This window comes from Danio aesculapii, chromosome 7 (assembly GCF_903798145.1).
Source record: "Danio aesculapii chromosome 7, fDanAes4.1, whole genome shotgun sequence".
In the NCBI taxonomy this organism is placed as follows: Eukaryota; Metazoa; Chordata; class Actinopteri; order Cypriniformes; family Danionidae; genus Danio; species Danio aesculapii.
The window spans coordinates 65,109,525-65,127,754 of NC_079441.1; positions in this window are offsets into that span (position 1 = coordinate 65,109,525).

Genomic DNA, 18,230 nt, shown 5'->3' on the forward strand with positions numbered 1-18,230 from the left:
TACAGCCACATCGCACTGCTACTCGTGTGATATTGCTCATATATATATATATGGTAGGAGATGTCTTTTTAAAAATCCCCAATTAAACCATATTCTATATGCTGTTTTTAGTCCTAGAATATGTATGAATATATGAATGTTCAATTTATTAAAAGAAAGGACAAATCATCTGCTTTTAATTAATCAGAAAATAAAAATAAAATAAAAAAATAATAATAAAATAAAATTTTGCTTTTTGAATTAAGAAAATTTTGTGTTCATATAAAGATAGATACAAAAGTAAACACCTTTATTCAGTCTAAAATGGCTGAACAACACCAGACGGTGAAATAATATTCATAATAATACATTTTATTTAAAGGCGCCTTTCTGGCAATTCAAGGGCACCGTACAATAAACAAGAGCAATAAACAACAAGGGAAATAATATAAAAGTATACACAGCAATAGTTCAGATACAATTAAAGTATTAAAAGCCATCTTAAATAAGCAATTAACGAATACAATAAATACAATAATCCAATGAAATAAGAAATAAACGTAGGTCTTAATTCTTTTAAATAATATTTCACTATATTATCATTTCACTGCATATTTTATCAAATAAATAGAGTCTTGGGGAGTCTTGCATTTTAAAAACTTTAAAAACTTTAAAAATAAAACGTAGAGCAAAATATAAATGCATGAATTATGCCCCAATCCCAAAGTTTGTGGCTGAGAATGATTTTTTTTTCCATCTCATTATTTAATGATAACACAAATATCGTTGTTGTTTAATAAATATTTACAACAGAGAGATTGGCTCAAGTAATTTTGTTCAAATCAGGACACCAAGTCAAACCCTGGAGCCATGATGAAGGAATGAAACCACATCTGACATAAAAGCAATGTGAACCGAGGTCACCAAACAATAAAGTTCAGAAGAAAGTCATGATCCTCCTGGGGGAGAACAAAATGAGTGCTTAATGGAGAAGACATCTTCACTGCACTAATGGTGGCACAAAAAGATGTCAAACAGGCAGTTAGCATGAGACGGGCGAATACAGCCACTTTAATGCACTAATTCAGAATTGATTTTCGATTGACTTTTTGGCCATGTACACAATAAATACATTAGGTATTGGATTTTAGTTGCTACATTTTAGTCTTTAGTAAAAGTACAAAATCTGTCACTGGGGTGGTACGTTTTTGATCCTAACAGGTCCTTAAAGGTACTTATTAATACCTAAAAAGTACAAGGGCCCTATCATGCACTGGCATAATAAGACACAAGGTGTGTATGGCATGATTTGTTGCTATTTTCAGACCAGCGCAACTGTAATTTATTAATGTAATGTATTTATTTGCACCACTGTGTAGACTCATGGGTGTGCTAGTTGATAAAGGAGGTGTGTTAAGGCGCATTGCTGGTGTGTTGCTGTTTTAATTTAATCCGGACCCGACTCCATTTTGTATTGCAAGACCATGTGTAAAGGATTCAAATTGTAGATTTCCTTCATTGATAAATTTATAAACCTTGTAATTCAACAGTTTAGTTGTTTGTGTTTTTGTTTTAAAAAAATACGGGCCGAAATAAAATTGAAGGCAAAATATAAAAAATTTACCTGCGTCACTCATTTGTCATGACTTCCAATGATCATACGAGGCTTCACGTGATCGAGCAGGCTAATTATGTGCGCGCACCTGCTTTAACGCACCACAGCAAAGCAATCAGTTGAATGGATGAAGATGTCGGTCTCACGGAAAAGAAAACTTGATGAAGAGAATTGACAGTTCAAAGTTGAATGGACAGATGCAGTAAGTATGCGTTTATTTTGCCACAAACCAGCACAAAGCTATTCTGCTTGATTTGTAATGAGACAATTGGAGTTGTAAAGAGTGGAAACGTGGAACGCCACTATGAAATGAAACACGGACATTTTAAACGGCAGTATCCACAAAATACAGATATAAGACCGCAAAACTACAACACCTAAAGTTTTTATTACACCTTTTGTATTTTTCATTTTTTTTGGTGAGAGGTCTGGATGCAGACCTGGTGCAGTTGGCCTGCATACAAAGCTTTTAATGTCCACACCTAACCTTACACAGTGATGTCACTAGCTCCACTGAATGCATTGTGTCTGACACGCAATCTCAGCCTGCATCATCTAGCTGCATCCAGATACTTCTGGCCAACCTTTTGTTGTGTTTTGTACAAAAATGCACTTATAATAGTGGTTTTGCCACATTTGCATGGTATTTAATGTGTTTTGAATGAAAAGGCCACTTTATTTAAAGAAAAAATAATAGTATTGACTCGTGATGCATGTTTTGGCTGCTTATTAAACACAAGTTATGTGATATCAATTGTTCCGAACCTTTGACCTTAATAAAAATTCAGGTTTAGACATTTTAATGTAGACATTGATAATCGTTATTATTTTATTATTATTCATTTTTTTATAATTGTTTATTATTTTTAATGTGTCGTAGCCTAGACTATTAAGTTTAGATGCGGACTGTAGAGTGGCTACGAGCTTTGGGGTTATGTGCTTGTTTAAAATTAATAATAATAATGCTAAAATCCGCTAATAAGAACTCATGTGGTATCACATTTTAGATAGCCTCTGAAAGGGGTCCTGGGTTTCTATACCCTCGAGTCCCTGTGTGTTTTAATCTGGGCCTCTGTGACATTTTCACTTGAACCCAATTACATACTTAGTACTGTTAATGCGACCTGCTGAAATGGCGTAAATCTGACTGTTCGGCACAAAGGTCAACTCTGAGATAATTGTAGTAATTAAAATGTAAGAATGATCATAAATTAACAGCAATTGCTCAGACAATAATGAGTCACTAATGAAAGGTTGGATAAAAGTGAAATCCTGTTATACAGTGCGTCAATGCAGAAAAAAAATTCCACATAGACATCTGCTATATGGCATTATATGCAAATTACATACAAGTTCATGCTTGGATTTCACATATAGCTATAACATATATATTATATATGCAAAGTATACAGTGGGGGAAATAAGTATTCAGCACGTCACCAATTTTCTCAGAAAGCATATTTCTAAAGGTGCTGTTGACTTGAAGGCCTTTGTACTGCACTGTAGGCTTTTCTGCTGATGGCAACTTAAAGACGACTCTCATGTGGAGAATGCATGAAGTCACATGCATTCAGAGTCACATGCGGAGTCACATTCATTGCTCAGGTGAGATTTTAACAGAGTATAATAATCTTGATGGTTCTGTGGGTTTTGTCTATATGCAAAAATATCTTTATTTTGTATTTTCTATTGGATTCAAGATTGGCCGGGTCATTCGACAGCTTGATTTTCTTTCTCTGAAAGCATTTGAGAGTTTGTTTGTATGTTTTGGATCATTGTCTTCCTGAAATGTCCACTCTGGTTTAATCTTCAGCAGCTAATATTAATCTACAATGACGAAGAGCAGAGTGTTGCAGAAGAACTACTGAGAGATTTCAGCTGCTGTCTGGGCTTTCACTTTCTTTCTATCTTTCTTTCTTTCTTTCTTTCTTTCTTTCTTTCTTTCTTTCAATGTATATTTTTAAATATTGCAAAAAATATTTAAAAATTAAATAAAAAATAAAAACAATTGAAATAATTACACATGCAGTATACTAGCTTTAATTATATACGTGTGTGTGTGTGCGTGTGTGCGTGCGTGCGTGCGTGCGTGTGTGTGTATTTGAAGATATATGTCACATCTGTAATCCCAATGTTGAAAATAATATATGTACGAGTCCATTTAAGCAACATTTTCAAATATTTTCAAGTATTTCATTTTCAAATTTATATGTTGAAATTTATAAATTTATATATTTTATATACGCAAAGTTAAACAATTAACTTCCATGTAGTGCAGCATATGTAATTTCCATATATTTCAACGTATCACATTTCTATATGGATAAGGCTCCCACGGAAGCACCCAAAAGGCAGAAGAAGATTCTAACCATCGCACAAAAACCACTGGACATGCTGAATGAAGGTAGAAGTTACGCGAGCGTTTGAACGAGAGTTATCTGTGGAAATGTTAATGCCTATCTGAGAAAATAGTGTAGTGAGAGAATTTACAGCCTTAAAACCTTTATAATAATTGTAAAAAAAATAATCTGACTACTTTGCGGATTTCACCTATTGCAGGCTATTTTTAGAACGCAAGTCCAGAGATTACAGAGGGACCACTGTGAGTCTATATATATTTTTATTTACATATTTACATATATATGCATTACATTACATATTATTTATTTTTATATATTACATATCATACACTGTTAGACATTCTATTGTATTTTTGTGGTAATTTACTGGCAGCACTGTTGCCAGCAAATCATCGCAACCACCCCTTCACAGTAACTTACCTGTAAATGCGTTTTATGGTAGCACGGCTCTGCCGAAGTTTCATTTTACAGTAAAATAGCCTTACCGCAATTCCTTTTTATGGTAAAAATTCATTTTTTATACACATTTATATTTACATTTATAGCCTTATTTTTGTCTTCAACTACAGTAGCAGCACTCAAGTAGTTCGATTACAGTAGAATACCGCAAATTCCTAATATGCAGTAAATTGCTGTAAAAGTTTAAAATTACCCACAATGCAGTGCATATTAATGTAATGAACTGTAACGAATGTATGTGGTATTTTACTGGGTGTTTTGTTGTTGTTTTTTGCCGTAAATAACTATAAAATTGCCGCAAAATCTAACAGAGTGCTCAAGTACTTTAATTACAGTAGAATACTGCAAATTCCTAATATGCAGTAAGTTACTGTAAAATGACCCACAAAGCAGTGCATATTAAAGTAGTGAACTGTAAAGAATGTATGTGCTATTTTACTGGGCATTTTTTTTTTGCAGTAAATTCCTGTAAATTAGCGACAAAGTCTAACAGTGTATATATGTAATATTTTTTTATATATGTCAAATATAAATAAAATAACTTGCATGTCGTATATGTAATTTGCATAGAACTCAATGTATCAGATTTCTATGTGCATTCATTCTTTCTTACTTTCTTAAAATTTAGGAAGATGCAAAATCCATTGACACTTTCTGTGGCTATAATGGACCAGCTAGCTAGAATAAATCAGGGAGTGATGGAAAGCTGCTGTGTGTTTTATTTGAAACTGTTTTGACATATTAAGAGCACTGACATGTCATCCTAAGGAAAAAAAGTGAATAAAATAATTTCCCTGTCTGATCTATGACAGATTGTCACTTTGACATCTTCATGTTTCTGCCATCAGTCAAACAGTGAGATCTGCCAATCAAAGCATGAGTGCGTCTGTCTTTAGGAAAGGTTAAGTGACCATGAATTATTGATGTGTTTCAGTCTGCCCAGATGTGCTGGAGATGGGAAATGAGCTCATCCTGAAGAAAGTTTTTGAAACGCTTGTAGAGTATGATCTGCTTTGTCACTGGCCATTAGCAATACAAATGTGATTTTGGCTAATGCATTCTTCTGCAGATGCTCTGTACTAGGAGCGAAGCTGTAAACCGTGCTGGCTTTTTCAGCGTTAAAACACTAAATTAAATTACATCAACAAGGCTGAGATGCAATTTGTTGTAGAGTCTGGAAATGTTTCAGATTTTAGTAGAGGATGCTGGGAACATGAGACACGGTGGCTCAGTGGTTAGCCCTGTTGCCTCACAGCAAGAAAGTCGCTGGTTTGAGCCCGAGCTGGGCCAGTTGGCATTTCTCTGTGGAGTTTGCATGTTCTCCCAGTGTTTGTATAGGTTTTCTCCAGGTGCTCTGGTTTCCCCCACAGTCCAAAGACAGGTGCTATAGGTGAATTCGATGAACAAAATTGGCCATACCCAGGTAGCAAAGAATTCTGGCCCAGATTTGGCATAAAGCTGGCACAGCAGGCATTCATCCGGCACTGGCATACAGCATGTGGGCCAAACATGGCCCAGGTTTGGCAGAGGTACACAACACAGCACAAGACTTGGGCCAGAAATCAAATGTAGCATTTAGCTCTGATGTTAAAAATGTATTTGTGGGCCACGTAAGTATCTTGACCCACATTTAAAATACATTTAAATTATTTTTGTGTAATAGAAAAAAAAATCTACCAATCAGGTTGCTTCGAGAAAAAAATGTGGCCATAAAATGAAATGCTTCATGGGTTTACAAAATTCTTTCCTGTCATGACAAACCAACATATCTGGTCCAGTTATCAGTTATTACCTTGGCTGAGACTTAGCTCAGATATGGTTCATGTTTGGCCCTTGCATGGAAGCCAAACTTGGTCCAATCATGTATCGTAATTCACTGCAGCATGTGGGCCAAGCAAAAGCTGATTGTGTGGGCCAGATCTGAACCAGAGAAATTTTGTTATGTGGATAGTGTGTGAATGAGAGTGTATGGTTGTTTCCCATACTGGGTTGCAGCTGGAAGGGTGAAGATCAAATGAAGTCTTTCAGCAGCCCATATGACAAAAAATACCATAGTAACCTATAGTGCAAAATACTTTAGTGTTTTTAAACCATGTGATATTAAATTATCTGAATTAATCAGCTGTAGTAATTATATAGTTGCCATGGTTACACAGCAACTATAGTCATTTAAACAAATGACCCAATATGTTTTATATAACTATAGGCTACACCACTGTTTAATGTAGTAAAGCTAATACAGTTTACGATGACATTTGTAAGAGTTTATCAGCTCACTAATGGTAACTATGTTGTGGCATTTATTAAAAATAGTTTAAATACTAGTACAATACACTTCATTTTAAACACAATATAGTATTTACTATGAATTTCTATAGTATTTTTTATTTGTTGGAGGTGCTAACTGCTAAAGCTGGGAATAATACATTTGTCCAAAATTGGATCAGATTTATTTAGGATTTTTAACAGTACATTTTCAAAAGAATATTTGAATAATTTAATGCATCCTTATTGAATAAAAGTAAATGCAAATATGAATGTGAAATGTTGCTTCTGAAGAATCATGATGACAATCACATGACTAAATGATACTTTAAAATTCATGTAGGATATTTTTTTTAAGACTGTCACACTATTTCATCATATTACAGGTTTTATTTTGATGAAAAACGTATATAAAGTCATACTTATAGGTGACACGATGGCTCAGTGGTTAGCACTGTCACCTCACAGCAAGAAGGTTGCTGGTTCGAGTCCCGGCTGGGCCAGTTGGCATTTCTTTGTGGAGTGTGCATGTTATCCCTGTGTTGGCGTGGGTTTTTTCCGGGTGTTTTGGTTTCCCTCATGGTCCAAAAACATTTGCTATAGGTTAATTGGCCGTTGTGTATGTGTTTGTGTGAATGTGAGAGCGTATGGGGGTTTCCCAGTACTGGGTTGCAGCTGGAAGGGGATTTGCTGTGTAAAACATATGCGGGATAAGTTGGCGGTTCAATCTGCTGTGGTGACCCCTGATGAATAAAGGGACTAAGCCGAAGGAAACTGAATGAATTAAGTCATACTTATTCCAGATTATATCATTAGATCTGATGTATATCTTGCCTAAAATGTACACCTGCATAAAATAAAACATTTGTGAAATATATGTTTATGGAAAATTACCTCATTACCTTCATTAACATTTACTATTAAATCAGCAGCACTACGTTACATTTATTCTTTTAAGGACCAGTTTCCTGTATTTTGTGATTCACATTTATTTATACACTACTTATACTTGCATTATGGAACTTTGATGGTGAAAATTTTACTCTACAGTGTAACAAAGTTTCTTTTTGTACTATAAAGATACTATTTATAATTACTATAGTTACCATATAAGTTAGTGTATATACATGTGTGTGTGTGTGTGTGTATATATATATATATATATATATATATATATATATATATATATATATATATATATATATATATATATATATATATATATATATATATATATACAGAATTATTAGCCCCCCCCCCCCCTTTGAATATTCTTTCCTTTTTTAAATATTTCCCAAATTATGTTTAACAGAGCAAGGAAATTTTCACAGTATGTCTGATAATATTTTTTCTTCTGTTTTAATTTTTAAACACCATTTTAAGGTTAAAATTATTAGCCCCTTTAAACAAATTTTTTTTCGATACTCTACAGAACAAACCTACGTCATACAATAACTTGCCTAATTACCCTAACCTGGCTAGTTAACCTATTTAACCTAGTTAAGCCTTTAAATGTCACTTTAAGCTGTATAGAAGTGTCTTGAAAACATCTAGTAAAATATTATTTACTGTCATCATGGCAAGATAAAATAAATCAGTTATTAGAGATGAGTTATTAAAACTATTATGATTAGAAATGTGTTAAAAAAAATCTTCTCTTCGTTAAACAGAAATTTAATAATAATTCAGGGGCTAATAATTCAGTAGGGCTAATAATTCTGACTTCAGCTATATATATATATATATATATATGTAATATTTATGTTAAATGCCAGCTTATTACCCTCTGCTGTTCTGTCATTCACATGACCCAGTCAGGCAATGTCTTGTTTCAAACGGCTAAGAATGTTAATAAAAGCAAACTACAAAGTTTATTTTTCAACATCAAAAGTTTAAAAAGTAGAGATCAAGGTCCCAAAATGCAATTCAAAATCATAAATAAATGTAAAACACCCATGAATCACGAGCTTCAAGCCACTGTTAATTAACAGATCTTTTCAACAGTGTGCAACATGTCAAGTATCTACCATCAATTGCCTCTGGTCTTATTTTTGGACCTTCAGACCAGCCAGTTAAACAAAATACAGCCTACCTGACTTCTCCAACCTTCTGAGTGCCCTTTGTGCTTTAAAGGTCTCCAGAGTCCGATCTGAGAGATTCTCTTATACATCACTAAGATGTGATTTGCACTTCAAAGCACCAGGGAAAGAAAATGAGAGAAGGAGACAGAGAACCTCCCAGACTGGGATCTTATTTAATTAAATCAGAAGAAAAGGGGAAATCAATTGGAATGAAAGGCCTCTTTCCATGCAACCAAGGCCCCATTGGACGTAGAGACAAACGTGATTGGTCGTCTGCTGCTTCACTCATTAAGGATTGCGGTAACACTTTGATAAGCTTGTGCATCTCTCTGGGCACTGAAATAAAACAGTTCAATGCAGCAATCTACACTCGTAGAGACAACTATTCCCCTAGTACCATCAACCAATAGAAGCGCTTTTCTATAGATTTTGGCTGGAATTCACAATAATCACACTCTTAAGATCATTTTAAAGCAAGGCTTGTTTCCTAAACCAACACACAGGCAAACGATTTTTCTTTCTTAGTTCATTTAGTCCAATAATACAGGAAATGATACATTTACGACCCGTTTACACAAAATTTTCGACCAAAAACAAGAAACTTTAATTGCGTTTTGCATGTTTGTTTGCACCACATATCAGTTTTGGGGACTGAAAATGCAAAAATCTGAAAACGGGTTACAAAGTGGAACACTGCCATTATATCAACATAGGCTTACCCTGAAAATGAAGCCCTATATACAGTAGGTGAGAGTTCAAAGTGGCTATTACCGCCGTGGCTTATACCGCCGCCGTTTGAAATAAATGCTGCTCTGTTTTTAGTGTAAGACCGCAGTTTGTGAAAAAGCCGCCAGGGGGCGCAAAGGGACGGGATGCGAACGGAAAGAAATAGCCTTTACAGCAGCTTTAAATATGCTACTGTGCTTGTAAATGATATTAAACAATAGGTCAAAGCATTATAAGTCCTTCATTAATCATTTAAAATTTGTTAACACACTTTATTTTAAACTTTTTAAGTGCAAAGAGGACTCGTTTTGGAATTGAAGAAATAAAAGACAACTAACATGACACAAACATTCAATACAAATAAGTAGTCTTAAATAAATAAATAAAGCAGTCTTTTAGCCTGCTTTTAGTGTTTGCCGTTTTGATAGGACTAAGACAAGACTTTTTCATTTATGTTTTTATTTACATTTTCGTTGTTGATTATATTTTACTATCTTATTTTATGTCTGAATTATTGTACATAATAATAAATGAATAATGAAAATAAATAAAAAATCTTAGCTGATGTTTCGGAGTCGAAATAATATATAAAAGAGAAATGTTCTTTTAACAGTCCCTATATATTTAATCTTTTTCTTTCTTTTTTTCCTGTCATTTCTCTTCAGCAAATTATATTTTTTAAAGCTGCTTGATTCTTTTAAAACCGAAAGCAGAGCCCGTCAATTGGTGTTTTTCCATAAGATACGTTTATCCTACGATAATTTATCCTCTGATCCTTTTGCATAAAGGTTTTAATAAAAAAAAACAGGTCACTTAATTACTTTCGATGTGCTAAAATATTTGTTAAACGATTGTTATTTTAAAAAAGCATATGCACATATTACAATTGTAAAATAGTCTAAAATGCATGGTCTAGTCAGAAATAAAGGAAATTAGTTATATTTAATGCATAAAATAGGCTAGCCTTTCTATAAATTGAGTTTAATTGATTTTAAACTTTTAATTGCATTTTAATGTCCTGTATAAAAAATAAAAGTTGCATCAGATTGACGAAAAAAACAAATATTAATACCTGCAAACAGGGCCACGGTTACTTTTTTTTCACTGACTGGCATGACTGGCAAACGCGTCAGAAAAAAACTGCTGAATCTCTGCGAATATTTGGTTAACTTATAAAACAAATGTCTGGTTTAGTGATGTTAGTACATTTCTGAAGATCGCGAATGATGTAGCCAGAGCTACGTATGGCTGCATTTCATCTTTAAAATGAATGCTATGGGGCGGTATGACGTCTTTCCTTTTCTCGCTTAACAGCTCGATACGTACGTTGGCGGACTTGACACGCAGAAGGAAGATGACTGCAACAATGGGGTTTGAGTTCAGTAAAGAACGATTCAAGAAAGCAGGTAAGACAAAAGCCAAAAAAATAAAATAAACAAGTAAATAACAGGGTGAGAATGTGGATTGCTTTTGAAAACACTGCGGTCGGGTTTAGGGAAAGGGGTGGGTGGGTAAATCAGCGCTTTTTAAAACACTATCGGTTGGGTTTAAGGATTTATGCGAGAACAGCAGGTGCGAATGGCGCTCACTAGAGAAATTTGAGATGTGAAAAAGCGTACACAGCGGCCTCTGGCGAATTTGCGAAAGCAAAAAAAATGTAGCTTCTGCATGGGACATATTTTGCTCTCTCCAGAAATATATATATAGGGGTACGTAATCAGAATGAGACTGGGTTGAACTGAGCGGTTGCATGCATTACATGGCAGAGCTGCTCTGCTAGAATCTGCATGCATCATGGTTTTAGGCAGGAATGGCACTACATGCATGAAACTGCTATAGTACATTTTTATTAGGCCCATGTATATGTAGAAGACAAGATTTAGTCCCACTGTGTTACACATTCAGCTTAGCCAGTGCATGCATGACATGGTAGAGCTGCTCTGCCAGGATCTGCATGCGCCACTGTTTTTATGCAGGCATGACACTACATGCATGAAACTGATAAAGTTAACTAGTAATAAGCCTACTGTATACAGATGGCATGATTTGGTCTTATGGTGTTATACATTCAATTTAGCTGGTGCATGCATTATATGGCAGAGCTGTTCTGTCAGGATCTGCATGCACCACTGTTTTAGGCAGGAATGGCACTATATGAACGAAACTGTTATAGTACATTTTTATTAGGCCCATGTATATTTAGATGACATGATTATCCCCACGTTGTTATACAGTCAACTTACCCAGTGTGTGCATTAAATTGCAGGATCTGCATGCACCACTGTTAAAAAAACCAAACATATTCTTGCCATCACAGGACCAAGCAGCAGTGTTTGTTCGTTTATCTTCAGGGACTCAAAGCCACCTCGCTCTTGTTTGCTCACTGCAATGGATGTCATCATTCATCAAAATAATATCATGAGTTCTGAGCCATTAAAGGTCTGGATCAATGCAGCGCATGTTGTTTGGGAATTGTCACAGAACCAATGGTGTTCAGACAGGTTAATAACTCTCTTTCAGGAAGCCACGCTTCATCAAGGAACATAATGTTAACACAGAATACTAAATGAAGTCACTGCTTTCCAGCATTACAGGCCATGTTTGTCATTCGCGCTTCTTGGCCGGACCAAAAGAAAACACCATTAACCAATGAATCAGCAAGCAGTCAGTCTCATCTGTCAGCCGCAGCTTAAGCCCTCAAGCCAAGAGCTGATCTGTCTTTTCCATTTTCCTCTGACATTTGCAGTCGAGCTAAAACAACTTGGACACCTCATTTAAAACCCCAACCTCTCAAGACCAAGATCAGGCTAGCAACCGAGTCAAGAAATAGCACCCAGAGGGATTTTCAGACCAACAACATGTGAACACGCTCAGGGACTAAAGAAATAATATGATTTGAATATCAAGAATCAAGCGGGGTGTTCATGAAAAAAAGTCATCGACGGTCCTTCGCCATTTGCACATTTTGCTCAGGAAGTAATTTGGTTAAAAAATTTATAATAACTTGAAGTATAATTAATTACGGCGAGGTAGTGCTGTCACCTCACAGCAAGAAGGTCACTGGTTCGAGCCTCGGCTGGGTCAGTTGGCGTTTCTGTGTGGAGTTTGCATGTTCTCCCTGCGTTCGCGTGTTTCCCAGATATGGGTTGCTGATGGAAGGGCATCCGCTGCGTAAAGCATGTGCTGGATAAGTTGGCGGTTTATTCCGCTGTGGCGGCCCCGGATTGATGGAGGGACTGAGTCGAAAAGAAAACGAATGAATGAATAATTAATTACAAATAAGCCACTAGGTGGCAGTAAATGACTGACTGGCTCCTCAAATGTCCAAATACGTGATTCATTGAGAAAAAGCAATGGCTTTGTTTATGTATAACTAAATAACCTGTTACTAATGAAGGGTGCTTTTAGCAAAATCTTAGCCAATTAAAATCGCAGGTTTTGTTGTTCCAACTATAGTTTTGGAAAATTGGTGTTTCTGGAATCCATTATTACAATGAATATTCACAATCTGCATCATCATCAACAATTTAGCAAAATTTAATTTCTGAAACCAAATGGTGTTTTACAGACAAATAATAATAATAATAATAATAATAATAATAATAATAATAATAATAATGATAATAATAATAATAATAATAATAATAATTAAATAGTTAAGCCTGAAATTATGAATACCATAAGACATGCATTGACATACACAGAAAAAAATATATATTCTTTGAACCAACTTGAAACGAATTACTGTAATTTGTTACTGCTAAAATTCTCAAAGGATTTCTCAAAGTATAGTTTAGCTTTTAGTCTGATTTTCATATTACAAAAGTCTTGTCGCCTATTCAAGTTTTAGGAACATCAAATAATAACTTGACTTCTAGTTGATCATTTGGTATCAGAAGTGGCTAATATGAAAGGCAAAGGCCTCTAGATTATGTTTATTATACAAAAATAAAATATGATCATGCCTTGATTTTTAATTGTTTATTTAGGGCAGTAAGGTCTGACTTTGCTTAGACAAAAGTTGTCACTTAACAGAAATAATGACAGTATAAAATATAACGTCATGCTGCAGTGGAAAAAGAATGAATATTGTGTATGACTCCCCTGAGCTTGGAGGACTGCATCCATACATCTCTGCAATGACTCAAATAACTTATTAATAAAGTCATCTGGAATGGCAAAGAAAGCATTCCTGCAGGACTCCCAGAGTTCATCAAGATTCTTTGGATTCATTTTCAATGCCTCCTTCATCTTACTCCAGACATGCTTAAGAATGTTCATGTCTAGTGACTGGGCTGGCCAATTCTGGAGCACCTTGACCTTCTTTGCTTTCAGGAATTTTGATGTGGAGGCTGAAGTATGATAAGCAGCGCTATTCTGCTGAAGAATTTGCCCTCTCCTGTGGTGTGTAATGTGCAGCACAAATGTCTAGATACCTCGGGCTGTTGATGTTGCCATCCACTCTGCAGATCTCTCGCACGCCCCCATACTGAATGTTACCCCAAACCATGACTTTTCCTTCATCAAACTTGACTGATTTCTCTGAGAATATTGAGTCCATGCAGGTTACAAAAGGTCTTCTGCAGTATTTGTGATGATTGGGATGCAGTTCAACAGATGATTCATCAGAAAAATCTACCTTGTGCCATTTTTCCAAATGATCAACTAGAAGTCAAGTTATTATTTGTTGCTCTTAAAATTGGGATCGACGACAAGACTTTTGTACTGTATGTCAATACAATGACATTAAAAAACACCCCAGGTTGATGGCTCACTCAGACAGAAAAGTCTCCTAAGCCCTAATTAGTCAAATTGAACTTGATCAGAATTTAATTTTAGTTGTATTGAAAGGAGTTGTGTAGGTTTTATTCTATCAAGAGAATATGCAAAAACTTGAAAACTGAGGCAGGAGCGTACTGTGCATGTACAATGCCATAAAAATGGTGTATGAGACATGGAATGAGCAGTTGTTTTATTTAGGATAAGTGCGTAATACGTAAATTACTGTCCTAAAATGATCCTTCCTCTTGTGAAGTGGAGCAGAACAATCCCCCATCAGTCCACTCAGAAACACAGCTTGTTTTGGCCATAGGGATGGGCAGTTTCGCTGTTTGATAAATATAAGCAGGACAACATAAAGCTTTAGGTGCTCATCATCTCCTAATTAGATCCTGAAATAGATATTAAGCATGCACTTTAAACAAAGAGAATTATGGTAAGAGCATAGTATGTGCAAGCAAAATAAAACTGTATTTATGCAAAATGTGCAAGACAGATCAAATCTGAATCAAAGCTTGAGACATATAAACATCAGCTGAAGATCATTACATTTAGGATTCGTGTAAACATTCAGTCATTCATTCATTTCCCTTCAGCTTAGTATCTGATTTATCAGAGGTCGCCACAGCGGAATGAACCACCAGCTCTTCTGGCATATGTTTTACACAGTGGATGCCCTTCCAGTTGCAACCTATTTCTGGGAAACACCCATACACTCTCATTTTCACACACACACACACACACACACTCATACACTACGGCCAATTTAGTTTATTCAATTCACCTATAGAGCATGTGTTTGGACAGCGGAGGCCACCAATTCCTGTAAACACTTCATCCAAATTCATTAATCAGAATGATTTAATTCCAGTTTAAACAAAAGATGTCCATGTAAACATAGCCACTGTTTTGTCACACAGGAATTACTGATGTTAATTCAGAATAATTCCCAATTGCAAACAATATTGTGCTTTAAATGTATATGCTACACAATATTACTTTCCTTTCGTTGACTATTTGTAGGTCTATAACAGCAAATCAATTTCAATATTTTGCTGTATGTTTGAATATTTATAATATATATAATAAATTATATATAATATTTAATATATAAATATAATTCTAATATAGTATATGAATATTATATTGGTTTTTAGTCCACCAAAAATAAATCTGGTGTCTGAATAATTGTAGCTTTCACAATAAAGTTATTAGCCTTTCTTTTCTTTTTTTCCAAATATTTCATAATGCTGTTTTACAAAGAAGATGTTTTTCAACACATTTTTAAACATAGTAGTTTTAATAGCTAATTTCTAATAACTCATTACTTTTTTCCTTGCCATGATGACAGAACATAATATTTTACAATATTTAGCAAGTTTCTAATCTTCACCTTAAAGTGCAATTTAAAGAATTATATATTTATATTGTATATATACTATTTTACTAAATAATAAACATTTTATGAAGTAAAATAGATAAAGACCAGTAGTTTCAAGAATTAAAAAAGTATAATTTACTCACAATACATTAATATAAAAAATATATATATTTGTATATATACACATGCATTGCTCAACATGAAGAGTACACCCCATTTTGAAAATGTGTATTTGTATCCATTTCTCAGTAAATATAGGCAATTTATTCAGGTACTTTTGAGACAAAAACAAATTTAAGCAGATATATTTATTAAAATACATTTTAGCCATAGAGCTTCTTTAGAAATAGAAATACAATACATTTAATTGTGTTTAAGCAAAATATTGCAAAAAAAAACCTTTCAAACTGCAATATTTAAACTAAATTTTATTTCTTTTTTTTTTCAATTTTTTTATGTTAACGGTCTAGGCGCAAAGTCTAAAGCGCATGGCGCAAAAGCATTAAGGACGTGTCTGAATCCAATTTTTCTATTTTAAGGATGGAAAAATACGCTCAGCATCCTGGCACATAGTCTAACAGGGTTGTGCTTATTCTCTTAATGAGTTCTGGGTGTGTTTTGAGCATAATGTGCATTAAACCAATCAGCGTCTCACCTCCCATTCCCTTTGTCAGAGTCAATTGTGTTGCGCCATGGCACATTTGCTATTTACATTACGGACTTTTTAAGTGGAAAAACTTAATGGAAAACTGAATGTTTCACTAGCGAGAAAACAATAACCAAACCATCTGCAGCGAGGATAAAGAATGAGCCTCCTCCATTCTACCTCTTTACTTTCTCTTTCTCTTTACTTTTACGCCTTTACTTTTGTGGATAAGGAAACAGTGTTGTTTGCTCTCCACTGAAGACATCCGTTAGCCGTTATATATTTAGTTTCGTTTGTTAAGCCCAAAGATTTGTTTCAAAACTGTTTGTAAATTCCGTTCTAGTTTCCAGCAAATGAGTAGATTAACAGAAATAATGAAGTGTAGTCAAACAACTGAGTTATATCTAAACACACATCCTACTCTTATGCCCCATATGATGATGCATACGACTCTAAAACCCGACAGAAGGACAAATCTAAACTTTTTATTAAACAAATATAAATACGCATATAATAAATACTACTACTTATAATAATAACATTATACAAATGCACATTAAGTAAACTGAAAAAAGCCTCCCGGACATGAAGAAGGCACGGAGGTAGTGTTTTTTTTTTTTTTTAATATATATCTATGTAGTAAATATAAATTTTTGTAACATTTTAATCCTTTTATTTTCATGTGTAAAGATATTTGTGTATTGCTGTACATCCTGTTTGTATTAAGCAATGTGTAATCATTTGAACCAGCATAGGCGCATAACTAACGCGCTCTACGTTGGATATGTTAGACCAGTTTTTATTTGGTCAATGATGCAGTCTATTTCGTTTTCTCAAAATAGTAAAGCACCTACAATGCCTTAACACAACTCCTTTATAGACTAGATGAGTATGAGTCTACAAAGTGGCGTAAATGGATTTGCTATTTAAACAATGTGGCGCAACACGTGAAAATTACAGTTGCGCTGGTCTGAAAATAGCAACAAATCGAGCAAAACACATCTTGCTCCTTATTGCACCGGATGTATGATAGAGCCCATAAACTTGGGTGTACAAATTTTTGGACAATTATCGTAAGTTACTGTATTTTGTTACTGTATATTATTATTTGCTCCAGATTTGGCTTTAATACTGACTAATCTAATGTATATATGCACAAATATAATGTACAGCATCCAATAGAAAAGTATTATTTAAAAAAAATGTTGTGAGTAGTGTACTCATATATGCTGAGCACTATATATTAAGTGTATTATTTCAGTTCACTCTATATTAATGTTAAGGATGCTTTTTCACAGAAAACCACACCACACAATAATAAATAATGTTATTATTCAGTTCTGAATGTTTATATCTTGTGAATGCGCCTTGATTTGATTAAGTGCATCAGTATTTCAGATGCTCTGCGGGAACCCTCTAAAGTCTCTTCATCTGGAGTGAGGCCTGAGTTTCCGAATCTCAGTGTCTTCCCTGCAACTCAAGTAATAATCCAAAGCCTCATTTCTTTTTTCTCTGTTATGAAAAGGTTTGAAAGTGCAGCAGCTCTGTTCATTATCTTGCACTATTCCTCTGCTCATGTAATAGACCAATTAAAAGCCTCCAAGCCCTCTCTGCAATTTAGTCTTTTTACAGCTAAAATTGGGGTCAGGCTGTTACCGTGTGACCATTTCATGGTCATTGGCTCTCTCTGTACTGACGGCTGCAGACACCGCTGTGAGCCGATGGTCAGCACTAGATTTAATTCCCTTCTGGAACTCTCATAGAAACAGGGTTATTTATGTGACTAATTTGAAATCAGGAAGTAGAGACAATAATGCAGAAGACTTGTTTTGAAGTTCAAAGGAGTATAATTGGCAATTCGTGTTGTGATGAAAATTTTTTTTCTGTTCAAAATGTTTTGTTGTTGCTTGTAGAACATACAACTCGAATGCTAAGTGAA